This window comes from Spermophilus citellus, assembly GCF_964194105.1.
Source record: "Spermophilus citellus genome assembly, chromosome: 1".
NCBI classification, from domain to species: Eukaryota; Metazoa; Chordata; class Mammalia; order Rodentia; family Sciuridae; genus Spermophilus; species Spermophilus citellus.
In genome coordinates, this window is record NC_138182.1 from 54,348,751 (window position 1) to 54,367,888 (window position 19,138).

Here is a 19,138-nt window from a genome sequence, read left to right on the forward strand (position 1 = left end):
GAAGCATTGGGCAAGAGAGTGTAGATCAGTGAGGGACATCCATGGACAGCCTATTTCAGCTGGGCCAAAAAACGGCCGACGGGGCCCTCGACCCCAGGGCCCACAAATATATGGGGCAGTGGAGAATGTCACACCCGAACCCGAGACATGGCCATCTCTACGCCATCCCATGAAACGCGGAGAGCCACTACAGGTGCCGCGGGATTGGACCTCTGTTCCACCTCCAGACTCGTATTAACACCTAAGATGGGAGTCCAATTGGTGGAAACTGAGTTTACAGGGCCTCTACCACCTGGCACTGTAGGTTTGCTAATTGGACGTGCATCCTCTATTTTACAAGGTCTTCATGTTTTCCCCGGAGTCATAAGTCCTGATACTGTAGGGATAATAAAGGTTATGGTGGAAGCTCCAAGGGGCATTGTGTCCATCTCCCCAGGGGATCGGATTGCTCAATTGCTAATTTTGCCTAGCTTACATAATCACTTCCCTGCTGATTCAAGGTCACGGACAGGGAATGAGATTGGTACCACCGGAGGGAATTGTGCCTATTTGTCACTAGATATGAGCAATCGCCCCACTTTGGAATTAAGCATAGAAGGTAAATCTATTGTGGGATTACTGGATACCGGAGCAGACCGTAGTATTATAGCACTTAGGGACTGGTCTAAGGGATGGCCAGTGCAGACTTCTGATCAATCCTTGAGAGGACTTGGATATGCCCAGGCCCCTCAGATCAGCTGTAGACATCTAGTCTGGAAGGATCCAGAAGGACATAATGGTACCTTTCAGCCTTATGTACTTGATTTACCTATCTCTCTATGGGGCCGTGATCTGATGAAAGACATGGGGTTCACTCTTAGTAATGACTATTCCCCAGTGTCTCAACAGATTATGCAAAATATGGGGTATAGGCCAGGTCTAGGACTAGGAAAACATTTGCAGGGACGTAAGCATCCTGTACAAGGTCATCAAAAGCTTGACAGATTTGGTCTGGGTTTTTCCTAGGGGCCGCTGGGGCTCAAATACCCATAACATGGCTCACCGAGGAGCCTGTTTGGGTGCCTCAGTGGCCTCTTCCCTCGGTTAAATTGGCAGCAGCTCATGCTCTAGTTAAAGAACAACTTGACTTGGGTCACATCCAGCCTTCTACTTCTCCATGGAATACTCCCATATTTGTCATTAAGAAAAAATCAGGGAAGTGGCGCCTACTGCATGATCTACGAGCAGTTAATGCTCAAATGCAACTTATGGGGCCCATTCAAAGAGGGCTGCCTCTGCTCTCCTCGGTTCCTCAGGGTTGGCACATTATTGTTATTGACATTAAAGACTGTTTCTTTTCTATTCCTTTGCATCCTAAAGACTCGCAGCGTTTTGCCTTCACCCTTCCCTCGTGTAACCACGAGGAACCAGATCAAAGGTTTGAGTGGGTAGTGTTGCCGCAGGGAATGGCTAATAGTCCCACGATGTGTCAGATGTATGTGGGGAAGACACTCGCACCTCTCAGACAAAAGTATTCCTCCATCAAGATCATTCATTATATGGATGATGTATTATTGGCTGCTAAATCAGAGCAGACAGTTCATGAGGCCTATAAAGACCTAGTGAAGTTGTTAGCTCAATATGGACTGCATATCGCACCTGAAAAGATTCAAACAGGGGATTCTATTAAGTATTTGGGAGCAACAATTGGGTGTGACAAATTACGACCACAGAAAATCACCATACGAGCTCAGGATCTCCAAACTCTAAATGATTTTCAAAAACTGCTGGGAGATATTAATTGGATACGAGGATATTTACATATTTCTAATGTTATGCTACAGCCTTTGTATGCTACTCTTAGGGGTGATCCAGATCTTACTTCCCCTCGTAGCCTCACCAAAGAGGCTAGAGCGGCCCTTATGACAGTAGAAGAAGCTATACAACATGCTACTTTATGCAGGCTCCAGAGTGATAAACCTTTCCAGTTATGTGTGCTTGCCACTATGCGGCAGCCTACTGGAGTACTGTGGCAAGATGGACCTTTGCTATGGATTCACCCACATGTATCCCCAGGAAAATCCTTAGAATATTATCCTGATGCTGTTGCAGCATTAGCACTTAAAGGGATTCAACAAAGCATTCAATTTTTCGGACAATCACCTTCTTCTCTTATTATACCCTACACTAAAGCTCAACTTAGTGTCTTGTGTGCTACTCTAGATAACTGGGCTATTCTATGTTGCTCGTTTCAAGGGGATATTGATAATCATTACCCTTCTCATCCGTTACTCCATTTTGTTAAAGAACATCCTATCATTTTCCCTAAAGTAACTTCATCCAGTCCCATTCCGGGGGCTGTTAACATTTTTACTGATGGCTCCAAGTCTGGAATGGGAGCTTATGTAATTAATGATTCTCCCCCTGTCCAGCATCAATTTGCTCCTGGAAATCCACAATGGGTAGAACTACAAATTGTTATTGAGGTTTTTAAACAGTGTTCTTTTCCTTTTAATCTCATTTCGGACTCCATCTATGTGGTGCAAGCACTACAAATCCTGGAGGCTGTGGGAGCTATTAGTGATGCCCGTAATGTATCTGCTTACTTTAATCAGCTTCAACAGCTTATCCGTGGCCGCACTGCTCCTTTTTATCCAGTGCACATCCGGGCTCACACCTCTCTTCCTGGTCCGTTATCACAGGGTAATGCCTGTGCGGACTCAGCCACTAGAGGTCAGTTGATCTGTTTGGCTTCCTCCTTAGAGGAGGCTAAATTGTTTCACCAAAATTTTCATGTTAATGCTTTAACACTGCGCAGGCGTTTTTCTATTTCAAGAGCAGATGCTCGGCAGATAGTATTACACTGTCCCCATTGTGTCACATTTCTTCATCCCCCTACTTATGGAGTGAACCCACGGGGATTGAAGCCATTGGTTGTCTGGCAAATGGATGTGACACACATACCTGACTTTGGTAACCTCAAGTATGTCCATGTTTCTGTTGATACGTACTCTGGAATTATTCATGCTTCTGCTTTATCGGGAGAAAAGGCACGTAATGTCATTACTCATTGCCTGGAGGCCTGGGCGGCGTGGGGTGCACCTACGTCCCTTAAGACTGATAATGGACCTGCTTATACTGGAAGACAATTTACATCCTTTTGTTCTACTATGGGAGTGCAACTTACTCATGGTTTGCCTTATAATCCTCAAGGGCAAGGCATTGTTGAGCGTGCTCATCGCACCTTAAAGGAAACTTTACAAAAACAAAAGGGGGGAATAGGTGCTGAACATACTCCTAAAGAACGCCTGTCCTTGGCTCTCTTTACCATTAATTTTTTGAATTTGGATATTCATGATCGCTCTGCGGCCGATAGACATGTGTCCCCTCAGCCCTCTGTGATTGGCTATGTTAAGTGGAAAGATGTTCTTACGGGCCAATGGAACGGCCCCGACCCCGTGCTGACATGGGCACGAGGATCCGTATGTGTTTTTCCCCAGGATCGCACGGAACCGTTGTGGGTCCCTGAACGCCTGACAAGAAGAGTCTTGACGTCGGCTAACCAGCAACAGGAAATACCACAGCAATCCCGTGATGAGGATCTTCATTCTGCTAAGTGCTCTGGCTCCGGTGCTGATACCGATGACACAGATGACACCAATGCAGTGGTGGGCAGTGGCACGGGCTTGGCCAATGCCAATGCCGGTTCATGGTAATTCTAGTGTCCTCCCCACTCTTTTCTCTACCTCATGTGAGATGTCTGCTCCCTGTGCCTCTCCTAGAGGGGACGTGGATAGCATTTTTAATCAATCTCAAGTTAATCTCACAGGAGTTTTTTGTTTCAGCCTTGGGAACACTCATTGTATTAGTCTTAAGACCAAGAATTTGACTAACTGGGAGGACCCATTGCGGTCCAGTCAGGTTTCAGGGAGCATTCTCAGTGCTGTGTTGAGCCAAGTAGTCTCAGGGGAACAATCAGGCTCAGGAACCCCCGCAAATAGCTCTGCTTTGAACACAACTACCTTGGCTATTATCTCCGAGGTACTAATCCCAGTGCCTCCTTCTTCTAATAGTCTTTATAATGCCACCCATTTTAAGGCCTCTCCTTACTGTACCCCTAATCTTGGTTTCCCCCCAACATTTACGCCTTGTCAGGATCATTCTTGGGAGCAACGTCAAGTTGCTAAGGGTTTCTCCCTTTCCCCCTCTCTTAAGAGGTATGTTTATAACTTTAACAACAGTGTCAACTCCTCTACAGGAGTGGGTTGGTCCTGGTTTCAATGGCTGATCTCCAATGAAAAGGGGGCTTCAGCTGATATTTCTGCACTGGCTCAATTGCTGGGAGCCAAAAGTTGGCTGGCTAATGTTTCTGGCACTGTTAAGGAGAGTGAACGAGGTAAAAGACTCACATCTGTTTCGTTCAACTCTCTGTTACATAATGCCACATTGCCCCCTGCAATGGTTTGTGTCCAATCCCCGTTCTTACTCCTTTTGGCTAATGACACCTCGTCAGGGGTGCTGGATTGTTCTAATGTTACCTGTCTCTTATCTGAGTGTTGGGATGGTTCTTGGACTGTAGCGGTGGTTATGAAAATTCCAACTTTTGTCCCAATCCCAGTCACTGCGGACCCTGACGAATTCCCCATTGTTGAGCTACTTAGAGTCCGCAGGGATTTTGGAATCACAGCTGCTATAGTGACAGCCATGGCGGTATCTGCTGCTGCAGCGGTCACGGCCGGAGTGGCCATGGCCAGTCAGGTGCAGACTGCTGCCACCATTAATCAAGTTGTTCAACAAACTTCCACCATACTTGAATCCCAGAATACAATTAATCAACATATTTTGTCAGGGATTTTAGCTGCCAACCAAAGAATAGATTTACTCCAAGCTCAGGTAGAAGAATTGGCTGATTTGGTGCTTTTGGGCTGTGTTGACCAACGTGCACATTTATGTATAACCTCTGTCAGATTTAATGATTCCAGGAATGCCTCCCGTATCATTGGCGAATACTTGGCCGGGAATTGGTCCATGGCAGCGGAAGACATGATCCAGTCTCAACTAACCCAGATAGCTGTCTTGAACAGTACCCATGTCGATCCCGTGACTTTGGGTCAATTCACCGATTGGATATCCTCTGCCTTTTCCTTTTTTAAAGAGTGGGTGGGGGTAGGCATTTTTGGTGCAATGTGTTGCTTCGGTATGGTTCTCTGTTTGTGGTTTCTCTGTCGCCTCAAGGCCCGCAGTGCTCACGATAAAGCTATGCTCATACAAGCTCTTGCAGCTTTAGAAAATGGCAACTCACCTCAAGTTTGGCTTGCGCAAATTAAACAGTAAATCTTTGACATGGTCGTCGCACCCCAAGTCTTACGGACATTGCACTGGGATCGACATGTCTTTCCTTGTTATTCTCTTAGTGTTGGAAAGCCCTTGCACTCTGCCGGCTTTCCTACCATTGCACGCAGATGGGTTTCCACACTAATGCTTTTCTATCGCCTTAAGACCCGTGCCTTTCTTTTAGGGTGTTACCAACTTGTTTATCGTTGTATTTCTATACAGCCACAGTTCAGCCTTAGCTATCCCCCTTCGTCCACCATCGTCACGATACAGGATGCGAGGCAAGGCACTGCACTTGAGTGATCCTTGAAGTGGACCTCAAGGAGAGCATGTCCTATTGTATGCGGGTTAGACGCGTCCACGCCCCGTCCCGCGGAAAAAAGCGTCGGCTGATATGGCCTCAGATCTGGGGAAGGCGCCTCCTTGGGGCTGAGCCATACTATGCAGCCACTTCTGCACAGTGGGATAGGACCTCTACTCTCTCCTGTGTTGTTCTTAGAAAACAAAAGGGGGAACTGTGGTGAGCCGTTTCTGCGGACTGTGGTCACCATTACAAGATGGCGCTGGCTCCGCTGTGGTCTGTGATAAACAACTCCTTATTTGGGAGAGTTGGCACGTGATTCTTTAACACCCTATGAGGAAGCTCCACGTAGCAGCTTCGCATTGGGGCTTGGGATGCTTTATTAAGGCTGGGAGGGGCATCCGAGAGAGAGAAGAAGAAACATCAGGGGCCTGAATAAACGGCTGAAAGAAGATTCCTGTTGTTGCGTCTTCCTTGCGGGCAAGGGGTCGCGACACCTATGGTTGCTGTAACAACTTAATATAAACTGGGTGACTTAAAACAGAAGAAGTCTATTTTCTAACAGTTGTGGAGGCCAGAGGTCTGAAACTGAGGTGTCTTCAAAGGAGTACTTCCTTCTGAGACTCTAGGAGCAAGCTGGTAACCTGCGGGCATTCCTTGGCTTGAGGCCTTATCACTCCAGTTTCTGCCTCCATTTTCTTCTGGCCTTTTCCTCGTGTATCATTTTCTTCTTTGTGACAGCCGCATAACTCATTTGCCTCTCTTTTAAAGTGACGCTTGTCATTGGATACAGGGATCACCTGGATAATCTAGGGTAATTTCCTCATCTCAAGATTCTGAGTGACATCTTTAAAGACTCTTTTTTTCAAATAAATTAACATTCACAACTTCTCAAGATTAGGATCATGGATGTATCTTTTTGTGGACCACTGTTTAGTCTTCTACAAAGAGATATGGGGATATAGTCAAATAATTTTTTAAAAAATATTTTTTAGTTGAGGATGGACACAATACCTTCATTTTATTTATTTATTTTTATGTGGTGCATCACACATGCCAGTGCCTCACACCACTGAGCTACATCCCCAGCCTTAGTCCAATAATTTTTTAAGCTAAAAATATAAAACTTTTAATTCCTTTGCAACATTTCAAGTTCAAAAATCTGATCAACATTCGCATTTTGCATTTAAGATGCATTTTAAAGAAATGGAATTAGAATTATTATTTTTTATAACTAAGATACATATGTTTGGGCTGGGGTTGTGGCTCACTGGTAGAGTGCTCGCCTAGCGTGCACAAAGCACCAGGTTCAATCCTCAGCACAACATAAATGTAAAATCAAGATATTGTATCCACCTAAAAGCTTAAGAATAAATATCTAAAAAATATATATGTTCAACTATTTCATTCTTTTGAGAAAAATGTATTTAATATTTACCTGTTTAACTTAGTAGCATATTTAAGTGACTGCCTTTCTAGTTTTAGTGTGCTTTTACATGTCTCTTTAACTTATATTTTCTCTTAATTTATGGAGATTTGTTATGATATTAGGTGGATATATGTTTATCTATTTGTTATGATATTAGGTGGATATATGTTTATCTATTTGTTATGATATTAGGTGGATATATGTTTATCTATTCTACATGTAGCTCTTTGTCATAATTGCCTATGACAATTAAAATAGTAGATTATCATTTTTCAAGTTTCCAATGAATAACATTAGTTTAAATAAACTGTAGGTGTAAATTTTACAGTGTCTAATTTGTCCATATTTATATTATAAATTTTTAAACATATTGCTTACCAAGCTACTTCTTGGCATCACTGTATTAAAGCTTTCTTTTTCTTTTTCCTAATTTTTTATGGGTGCATAATAATCATATAGAATAGTGGGCTTCATTGTGGCATATTCCTACATTAACACAACATAATCTGATCAGTTTTAATCCCCAATACCTACCCCTAACCCCCTTCCTGTACTCATCCACTTTGATTTTCATAGGATGCATTTTTATTTCATTCTTTTCTAACTTCTACCTATGGCAGAAAGCATATGACCCTTGACTTCCTGAGCCTGTTTATTTTGCTTAATATGATGTTATCCATTTCTACTCATTTTCCTGAAAATGACATATATGTATTTTTTGGCTGAATAGAACTGTATATTTAACACATTTTCTTTATTCATTTCTGTGCACCAAGATGGTGAATTATAATGCTATAAACATGAGTATGCATATATCCCTCTAGTAGGCTAACCTTAATCCTTTTGGATAAATACCAGGAGTGAAACTGTGAGCTCCCAGTAAACTTTTCATCCTCTAAGTTGTTCTTGTTGGTAATTTTCATCACAGCAATGAAAAACCTAAGTAAAACAGTAGCATGGTTTCCCTGCTAGTTCTTTAGTGACGATTAGTATATTTTGACATAGTGGTATTTTGTTGGAGCTTGAGGATCCCACTTTTTCTGTAGGTCTCACCAAAGTGGGGTTCTTCTAGTAGGTCTGGCATTTGTGTTGTATATACCAGGGAATATGGTACACTCTGTTATTGCTTTTCTAGACTTGACAACTCTGTATGTTCCAAAAGGGTATGGGGACCATCTAGGTTGAGGCCCCTCGTAGGCGTGTTGTGCCCACTTTGTTGTTTTCTCTTTACTATTGATGTAGGATCAGATGTCCATGAATGGGCCCTCAGTTTCCCCACTAGCTATTTCTATTTAGGATCTATTCATTAGTTTGAGGTTTTTCTCTCCCCTATTCTCTTTATTTAAGTATTGCTGAAGTTTGAGCAGGGTTTGTGTGTGGAGCAAGGTACACTTGTCTTAGGGGACTTGGTGTAGCAAGAGTATCTACCCCATGAAATTTTAATTGTCACAGTAGACCCCCAGTTCTTCACAGAAAAGGGGGGAATAACCACTAACACTAGTGAACAATACACAACATTAAAATAAACACCAGGTGCCAAACGTGACATCTGTGACTCTAAAATAATCATGAAAGCTGAAATGTTGGGGTCAGAATTAAGAACAGCAGCAACAAACATCCATGAAGTAGATATATCATTAAATACCAGTTGCCAACTGCAACATCCACAATACTAATAAACATAACACCATGAATGGTGGGGCAGAAATTATATATAAGTAGTAGTTTTAAGAGGCAATTAAAAATACAGTTCATTAAGTAAAAAGGAAAGGGAAAGAAAGGCAGAAAAAAGATTTGAATATTCAAAAGGTGAAAAGAGAGAAAGTAGAAAGTGGTATAAAGTTAAGGCCATCAAGAAGGGGGATTCAAAAAGGATAATGGGATAATAAAAAGAAAGAAATGAGAAAAATGAGAAAAAACACATTGCATATGTATGTATGTATGTGAACCAATCAAAAAAACAACAAAAACTCTTAATGAAAATTGAAAGAATTGCTTCTGCTGAGGTCATCAAAACTGGAGAAAGATGGATATTCACTACCTATGCCTGATTGCCCTTTGTTTTCTGTTTCCTCTTGGGCTGTGTACCCCTGAGAGAGAGTGAGATCTGGGGTTAGTAAACCTTTCCTCCTTTAGTGTTGCTCACCAGGTTACTGGCTGGAGTGGCCTGGGACTGAAGCTGACTGCAATGACTCTCAACTTCTCTGCTTACCAGTATAATGTAGAATGGAATGAGAGGTACCCTCTATTGGAGTGTTGTTCAGACAAACTAGATTGGTATACTCCCAGGACAGGGTTGGTGCAGAATTCTAAATGGGAAGTTCCCCAAGCTGGAGTCTAGCTGTGAATCAACTTGGTTGGGTTGTATCTACTTTAGAGGGATCAGATCAACACAACCCTAGGGCTGGATGAATGCTGATCTCTGATGGGCATTTGGGTCTCAGGACCCTTCTGAAATGCCTGTATTCTAGGGACAGGGTCACCAACCATACTGACTGGAGGGGCACTACTGTTCTCATACACTCACTCCATCACTCACCACTATAGCCTTCCAAGGCTCAGTCCTTCAGTATAATCACACCCAACTGTATGGCTTCTCCATCCTCTTCAGCTGGTTGTGAGGGTCTGCAGAATCAAAGGAAAATCAAGTTTTGTTCTCCTCCATATACCTGACCTGAATTCCCCTGGATATAAACTTTTCTTTATATATATGTATGTATAAAAATATATATATATTTTTTTTAAAGGGGAGAAAGAAGGGGGGATATCTTTTTTGTAGATGGACACAACACAATGCCTTTATTTTTATGTGGTGCTGAGAATCGAACCTGGGTCCCGCATGCTAATCCCAACCTGATACAAACTTTTCTTTGCCCGTTTGAATTGTGTTCCACAAGATGCACCCTGGTCCACGTGATAGGTACCTGCTGAAACAGTGTGGCAATATTTGCTGTAATCTATAGAGTTCTCACAGTAGCAAGCCCTGGAGTGATGTTCCCAAGGTGGCTTCTCACCTCAGCTCTTTGACAAATTGAGAAACACTGAGCACTTTTTAGGTGCCAGTTTGCTGTGCAGCCTCAGAATCAGCTAAGATCAGATTGTCTTTCTATTCTGAAGGTGTTTCCATGCCAAGTGTGGCAACTGTGTTTCTCTTTGTGTTATTCCTCCCCTGGTGACCCAGCTCCATTGCCACCACCACTGGTTTGTTGCCAGTGTACTCTTTCTTGTCCATTGTTTGAAAGACCAGAATTTCTGGGTGTCTCTGAGTCTTTGTTCATTATTGGACATCCACCTTTGCTGCTTTATTTCTGAATCATAGAGAACGAGGTAAGTGCCGACTTCTTCTACTTCACCATCTTTGTCCCCACCCCATTGTTTTAAATCTTGATAAAATGGCAGGTTGGGTAAAAATGATGGCAATTTATTTTGCATTGGGAATTTTATTTGGGGCAGAAGCAGTTGCACAGTATAATGGAATAATATTATTTTTTCTTACTAAGAAACTATGTTATTATCTGTCCACACATGTAAATTTTAAAAAATTGAATAAATTATTACAATTCTTTCCATTTAGCTGATGGTTGTCTTGTGTTCACAATGAACTCTATGTGAATAGCACATTAGAAGCATATACACTTTTGACTATTGTTTGTAGCATTTGGAGAATTTCCTTCATTGTTAGGCAAATTTTATTCTTTACCTTTCTCATCAGAACTCAGAGGATTTTGGGCGGAGGGTATTGCTATACTTTGAATATTTTCTAGAATAAAAAGCATATAGTGGTTTAGAAGGAAAAAAAACTAATACTTATTTAGCATCTAATCTACCAAATATATGGTAGGTACTTCATACTGTTTCAATTTTTTAGAACAATTCTGTAGATCAGTATTTTCAGTATTATTTCCATTTTCTTTTTGTTGGGGGGGGGGGTACTGAGGTTCAAAGATGAAATCAATTGACTTCTTAGTCAATTGGCTTCCTACTTGTATTAAATAAATTGATTTCCTACTCGTATTAAAGGGAATAACTGAGATTTAACATCTCTTTCTCTCTCACTAAAAAATACAGATCAGATGAAAACTCCAAGCTACTCATAAAAATGCCTTCCAATTTTTATGATATCTTACATTTCTAAATAGCATTTCTTATGTAGTCTTAACTCAGTGTGCATTCTCCTTGGGGTTAATCCTGGGAGGTCTTAACTTGGGGGGTCTTGGGCATGGACTTTGTCGTCACTAATGCTGTAATGTACTAGTCAGGGTTCCTGTGCAGTGAATATTGTGCAATGTGCACTAAGCATACAAAATCACAATAGCCTATTCTTTATTATTTGTATTTTACAACTACCACAACAGAACAAATGCCAAAAATAGTTTGAAATAGTTTGGTACTCTTCAGGGTCTTAGCTTCCAAAAATAGTATGATAACATTCCACTTGTGTAGATTGTGGAGTGTGCCTTGTACTTTGTGCATGAGGCTTTAGGTGAGCCTTTTGACCTGAAGTGTGGTTTCATAGCTATCACTGTTTTGCTGAGAAAAAAGATGACAGAAATATCAAGTAATCTTACATCTTAAATTCTGATTTAAGATGTAAGATTTAAAAAATAACCAGCTCTGCTTCTGAATTAAAGTATGAAAACAATTAATAACAGGAAGAGTATAAATATTAACCCCAATGAAAGTAAAAATATCCAAACATTCATTAATATTTTTAAATTCACATGGGAGCTTGGTTTGCAAAAATGAATAACAATTATGTTACTACTGCACTGTACTTTGTAAAATATCAATTATGGAATTTCAAAGGAATGATTTATGAGTTATTTGTTCAGCTGTTATAATTTTTTTATGCCAAGTAAGCATTCCAGGGTTAATTCTTCATGGGTTGATTTATGTCTGGGGAAAATATTTTCATATTTTGAATATGTGTCAGAACAAGTAGAAGTCTGTGATTTATTGTTATCTATCATCATTTTGTGTTTTTTGTCTTAAAATTTTCATGCTTATTAGGTGTCAGAGAAAAGTAATGATTAAAATAATATTGAAAATATTATTTGTAATTGTTTTCCAGCAAAAAGAATAGTCTCTAATAATTTGATAATTTGTGTGCCTTATTTTATTATTTCTGTATTTCCAAAGGGTGAACGTAGGAAAGGAGAGAAAATTGTATTTTGATTTTTTTTTCTTTTGGGGAGATATGTGTTGAATGTTACTAGATGAGTTTTGTTTTCTTTTTTTAAACAATGACTGATTTTTATGTCAAACACAAATCCAAAAATTATAAGTCTATTTTCTTCATTAGACCTTCTTTTCAACTCCCACTGCAAGAAAACAAATGTCAGAAACCTCTAAGCTAATTTGGTACATCTTTGGGATCATGGCATACAACAGTAGAGTATGATAATACTTTCTTGTGAAACAAGGTTGTCATCTAGTGGTGTTTTCAAATAGTGCATCATTCAGAGTTAGCTACCCAGTAATTTTCAGCTTTTTAATGCAAGGGCTTAACAGAGGCAAATCTTTGTGTATGCAGAAAAATTAGTATCTTAGGTTAATTAAATAATATACATTTGCACATAAAATAAATCATAAAAAATAAAACACTGAAAAATAAAAATTTAAAGGTAGTTTATTATTGAATAAAACAGATCTAGTATTAACTATGGTTTGTTAGATTAAGATCAAATAATGAGTGCTCATACTTAAATAATACTTAATTTTATTTGTTGATCCATTTATATATAAGTCATTGAGGAAATTAAATTATGAGCTAGTGTTGATTCAGATCCTTTTTATAAAGATAAAGATTGTGGCATTCATTTTGAGATAGTAGGCAGCTACTGTACATAACAAAGACAAGAAGAAAAGAAAATGGTAGTGATGAAAGGTACTTGGTTGTTAAGGGAAATGAAATGAAAGACTTTTTTTTTTTTTTTCATTTTCCACCATTTGTTATAGGTCCACCTCTGAACTACCTTTAGTGGAATTATGGTCCTCCTATTTTCTGGGTCAGAGTTAAAGATTTTGGCATGGAATCCCATCAATTCCTTCAATTTACGGCTGGTGTTGCAATATATATCAATATATATTCTTATCTGTGATCTCCCCTTAGTGTTCTGTAAGTTGTATTGAATATATTGATTTAATCTATACAGGTTATCTAAAGCATATTTTATGCCCAAATTCTTATTTGTTACCTTTCTAATCTTATTACTCAATATGGCTAAATACTGTATTTTCCCAAGATATATTCAAAATGGGAGCTTATAAACATATCCTTCTGTCCTAGAGGAGGGAATCACATTATTTTGTTGTTTCTAGGATGGTACAGCAAGAGCTTATGAGGAGAATAGGATAACAAAAATTTTAGCACATATATTACAATTCACTTAAATAGTGGAAATGGAAACAATCTAAATAGAGTGAATATTGTATGGGCAATTTTTAAAAAAATATTTTATTTAATGTTTTCACAATTTGATTTTCTTTGTGGCTAAGCAGGAATTCATATATTAAATTCTCATTTTGGTATTTTGATATTATAAGGGGCTAGTATTTGCTAGTTTGGTAGCACATATAAATCAGAGACACCCCCCCCTCCCCACCAAGACCACATGCAGCCATTTGGTTTAAGGTTTTATTCAAAAACAATTAAGATCTCTGTGTCACTGTCCAGATATCTGCTTTATTTTACTTGATAAGATCCAATCCATTTGGGAAGAATGTTTCCATGGTTTGTCTCAGTGACATTTTCCCCCTATGTAATGCCTAGTTTATATCAGTGTGTACTAATAGAGTCTGTTTTTATTTTAGAAATTCATGTTTGAGTTCAGGTTTAAATGAGCGTTGACTATTTCAATGGGTGGTGATTGGAGGAGAAGAAAATTGTACTGTTTGCTTTTATGACTCATTTTCTGGCCAGTTAGAACATTTTTCTGCCTTAAAAATTTTGGCAGTCTGAAGTCAGGCACAGTGTAATCCCTGCAACTCAAGGCTGAGACAAGAGGATCTGACAGGAGGCCAGACTCAGCAATTTAGTAAAACCCTCAAAAATTTAGTGGGGCTGTGTCTTAAAATTGGGGAAACAATAAAACAACAAACAAAAAGACTCACAAAGGACTAGGGGTGTAATTCAGTGGTAAAGTGTTTCTGGGTTTAATCCCCAGTGCCAAAAAAGAAAACAAAAATTCTTTTCTTTTTGATAGTCTTGATGTTTGAAATATGAGTGGGTTTTCTATGTACAATTTGTACAATATTTTGGCCAAAGAATGACCTGAATGATTTTCACATCTTTTAGTGTGATGTACACAACACTATTAAGAGATTTGTCATAGGCATAATTGTGTTCTTCCCTTCCCTAGTGTCATGCAAAATGATATAAAAGATAAACTTGTTACTCTTATGCCTGAAAAGGAAGTTAATTACTAAATGTTGCATTGTTTAGAGACACTTAAGAACACTGTCAGAAACACTTGGAAGTGAACAAGAGCAAATAGGCACATAAACAGATTTAGTAAGTCCAGTGTGTGTGCCACATGCAGGCTGAAACCTGTTTTGTTTGGCTTGTATATTGCCTTTACAAAAACCCCAAAGCTGAAAATCAGATCCAACAGTAACTGCTTACCTGTCCTCATGAAGATAGTCAACTGAAGCTGAATTACAGCTGCCTCATTTAGTTGTAGTTTGCCTTGGCCTCTTGGTTTTGTATATGGCAGAACTAGCAAATAAGACTTGGAAATTTTTACCTATCTTCCTATGGAGCAAAGAATTTTTTGCTGTTTCTTTTTCCTTAACTGGTGATAAAGGGTGGTAATGGAGACCCACTATCTGGAACTAATAAATGAGATTAAAGTGATATTATTTGTATTACGCTGATTGAAATTCTCCAGCTGTGATTTGCATATGCCTGTTTTATATGCTTGTGACTTTCAAAGATAAAAGTGAAGAGAGCTGTGGTTAACAGTTTGTGGCATTGGGCTGTGTAAGCCTTCTTGTTCAATTCATTATTGGTAGTAAGGAAAAGGTTTATTTCACTACCCCAATTTTTCTTCTGAAGTTAAACAAGTTGCTGATGGTTGCCAACTAACTGACTCTTAAGAATTTTAACATCTTCTCTTTATGAAAAAAGGAAGTGTTTTCTAAAGTTAACTTTATAGAAAAAATTCTGAGCACCTATAAACAGTGGTGATTTAAATTGCATTATTTGAAGATAAAATTAGAAAATTTAGCTCTTTAGTCTTTAAAATATATTCAGATGTACTTTTATATTTCAAAATTATATTGAGGGGCTTTATAATATTACTGTTCCATAAATCTCTGTTAGAGGGGGAAAATGTGTGCTTTTGCAGGATGTTTTGATAAACAAGAACTCCCTAGGGTCTGTTTCTTCTTTAGGGTTCATATCCTTAGGTTTTTCTTAAAGTTGGCTCATGGGAGCTGATTATAATTCTTTTCCCTTGAGTTCTGTTGGGCAGGTATGCACAGGGACCATGTCTGTGGTGCCTGATCTAATTTTCAGTTTCTTTTTTTCTTGATGACTACAATTGAAGATGATAAATCTTGTGTTGTTTTGTTCTTTCAGTTACTATGTTCTTGGTGCATATTGAAGCAGATTTTGACATTCACTTTCATCATTTTTTAACTCATTCTTAATATTGAAGTTTTAAATATTTATAAAAAGAAAAAAATTAATTTGTAAACTCCAAATTATGGTTAGTCTAGGTTCAGTTCTTTTGTGAAAATAGTTCAGTATTTACAGAAGAATCACTAACGTGTTAGGAAAATGTGTAGAATGAATGTCCTGTTTCTTGATAATTAGAATAAAGTTATATGGTTTCAAAATATGAAGTTTTCAAAATATGAAGGGTGAAGAAGGAAGAAACTTGAGATTGAGCCACAGTTTATAACTTGTTATATTCAGGAAACCTTATATTGGCATTATTTGGAAGAAATCAGATGATATTTTACTTACACAAAGCCAAATTTCCATCCCAGTACAGTTTCTCCCTTTAGAATTTTTGTTAGATAGACTTTCCCATTAATATTTTGTAGTGGTGGGTATTTTTAATGACATAATATATCTTTAAAGTGACCAAGAAAATATGAATTTTTTATTCTGTTCTATCAGAAATGGTAAACAAACCAGAAATCTGTATTCAGGATTCTTTCCTTAGTATTTGTAGTCGACACATTTATAGTAGGGAACAGAAGTACATGTAGTCTTAAGAAAAGAATTTTGGTTAGTTTTGATTTTGGATGGTATTAAGCCATTATTTCATTTTAATAGGTATCATTCCAATGAAGGCACAAGTTCTCCTGACAAATTCAGTGTAAATGATATCCTTATCGCTCTCAATGTAGGTTGTTTATTAATTTATAAACATCTTTTATCTGAAAATTATGTTAATGAAAAACACCTCAAACTGGATTTTTTGTTAAATAACTAAGAGAATATCTTTCATTTACTTACACATATTAAGTTGTAGTGATGTTTCATGAATTTGGTAATCTCACAATAGCCAATTACTAGCATCTACTATACAGAAAGCAATGAAAAGGGAAAAATGTGTTATCAGTGTTCCTATTTTTTAAACCCAGTGATTATTTGTAGAATTTCATAACATTTACAGTAGCTATATAAAAACTAACCACTCATGAAAACACTTTGCCATATTAGTTTGCAAGGAAATTTTAGCTAGGTTATAGCCCTTTAATGGTTGTATTTATTGTTTTAAAATAAATTTTCCTGATGATAAAAGTAATACTTGTAAAACATTAGAGAAGATATAGAAAAACAAAGTAACAACACTAAACCCAGTATAGTTACTATTAATGTTTTAATTAATATTTTCCTTTCTAGTGCTCTTCTCTTGCCTAACTATGTAAGTATCTTTATCATTATTAGATTGGCTTTTTTCAAGAAATTTAAAAATTATGTGATAAAAATGTAGTTATCCCTCTAGTAGTTTCTTCATGTCATCTCATAATAAACAATATATTATATCAAATTTTTATTTTATTAATATGATAAATGAAATTCATATAGATATATGGTTATCATGGCACAATTGATGATGGAAAGCAAGAGTAATGAACACTAAGGACATTTAAAATATAAATAAATGTATAACTGTGTAACTTTTTATTGTAAAATCACTTAAATTTATATTTATAAAATTAAACTTGGGTTTAAACAAAATTTATGTTCTGAATTCTGTAATTTTTATAGTTTCTTTTAATTTTATTTAGTAAGGTTAACATAATTTTTTTGTTATTCAGCTATTTCCATTTTTAATAAACAAAGACTAATTTTTTAAAATAGTAATCATTAATTAAGAATTATGCAAGTTATCTACGATTACAATGTCAATATCCTTTAGATGCTTTAACTTTTTTGACTTAAACCTAAATTAATAAATTCTGCTTTTTAAACATGTTGTAAAGAACTTTATTTCTTGTTTATTTAAGCATAGATTTCTAAAGGTGATAGGAAAAAGATTTTATGCAGTCTTCTGCTCTTCTTTGTTTTATTTACATACTTGAGTAAATAGTAATGAACTGCCTGCAATTGGTATGAACTTAAAATAAATCACGATTATTTGTTAAATACCTAGAAGTGCCTGATGATTATTGTCTGAATGAATGAATTTGTTTTTTTTTTTTTTTTGGTTCTCAGAGGCTCTTTTTTTTTTTTTTTTTTTTTTTGAGAGAGAGAGAGAAGTTTTTTAATTTTCGGTGGACACAACATCTTTGTTTGTATGTGGTGCTGAGGATCCAACCCGGGCCACACGCATGCCAGGAGAGCGCGCTACTGCTTGAGCCACATCCTCAGCCCCGAATGAATTTGTTTTTATCATTTTCTTTGAAATATATAGTCAGATACTCCAGTCCAAAAGCTGTTTAACTATATAATATAAAAACAACAAAAACAAAAACAAAAATCTTTTAATCAGGATGAAACCTGTATCAGACAAATCTTCTTTTTCAAGTTTTTTACCATTTAATAAAATTCAAGCATTTATAATATTATTTTATCCAGTTGAATTTATTTTTCAACTTTTGAAAGATTATAGAATATTAATCACTAATTGATAAATTTAAAATTTAAAGAAAGACTTGTATTATTGATTCTTATTATATATATATATATTTCATGCATGTATAATTTCTTGTTGTGTCTTGTTTCTGTGGGGGATACAGTAAACTTGTTGCTTTATTTAGCAATGAACAATAGAGTAACATGTATACAATGTTTCTGCTAAGGGAGATCCATTATATACTAGTGCCCAAAGCTTTATTGATTGTTCACAAAAGTACCCTCTGCCCAGCATGCATCCAGATTCCAGACTCCAGTCTTTTCCTCTCCCAACTCTCCCCAAACAACATCAACAACAACAACAAAACCAGGTGTTCGCATCATTTATACCAATAGGCTAGGCAGTGAACTATAACTCAGGGAATGATTCAAGTGCAAAATTCCCACATGTGAGCCTAAGATTAACCTTGTGAGCCAGACTTTCTAAAAATAGCTTATTCAAATCTGTTGTATGACTCTTTTAGGCTCAGATTCATGTGCTGAAAAGGAGTGTTCTAGTGTTTTACTCTGTAAAGTGGTGAATACAAATATTAACAAATGACATTGAAATCCTGTATATAGCTTTGGTTCAAATATGTGAGTTATTCAGAAATGTCCTTAAAAGTGATAGCACAGTCTTAAATTACTAAACATTTTAGTAAAAATTTAAGTTATATTTTTATTTCTTTTGAGCTTCTGTGTAATATAAAATGATTTATCAAATAGCTATCATCTTTAACTTGCTTGAATAGCCAGCAACATGTGTGTGTAGATGCTTTGAAAATTATCAATAAAATTTTTCCTCTTTTGATTTTCTTTTTTATATATTTTTTTCTGCCGCAGTCTGGCTGGGCACAAAATCACGAGCCACTCACACCTTGTAGATTCAAACAGCAACTCTTTATTCTCGAACTGTCACCGGCACTCTACACACACGTTCTGGGGAAATCCACACTTCCACTGGGCTCTGCATCCCAAAATACTCTCTGAATCCCAAGAGAACTCAACGGGGAACTCAAGG

The 19,138-nt window shown here is 37.4% G+C and overlaps 1 long non-coding RNA gene across 1 annotated transcript in view; it reads right to left on the bottom strand.

Annotated features, from left to right (window-relative positions):
- Positions 1-19,138, bottom strand: part of LOC308654458 — a 1,408,498-nt gene that overhangs the window by 922,879 nt on the left and 466,481 nt on the right. The window contains exon 2 of the long non-coding RNA XR_014023276.1: positions 5,249-5,411. This is a non-coding gene — a long non-coding RNA (uncharacterized lncRNA). The remainder of the gene's footprint in view (positions 1-5,248; positions 5,412-19,138) is intronic.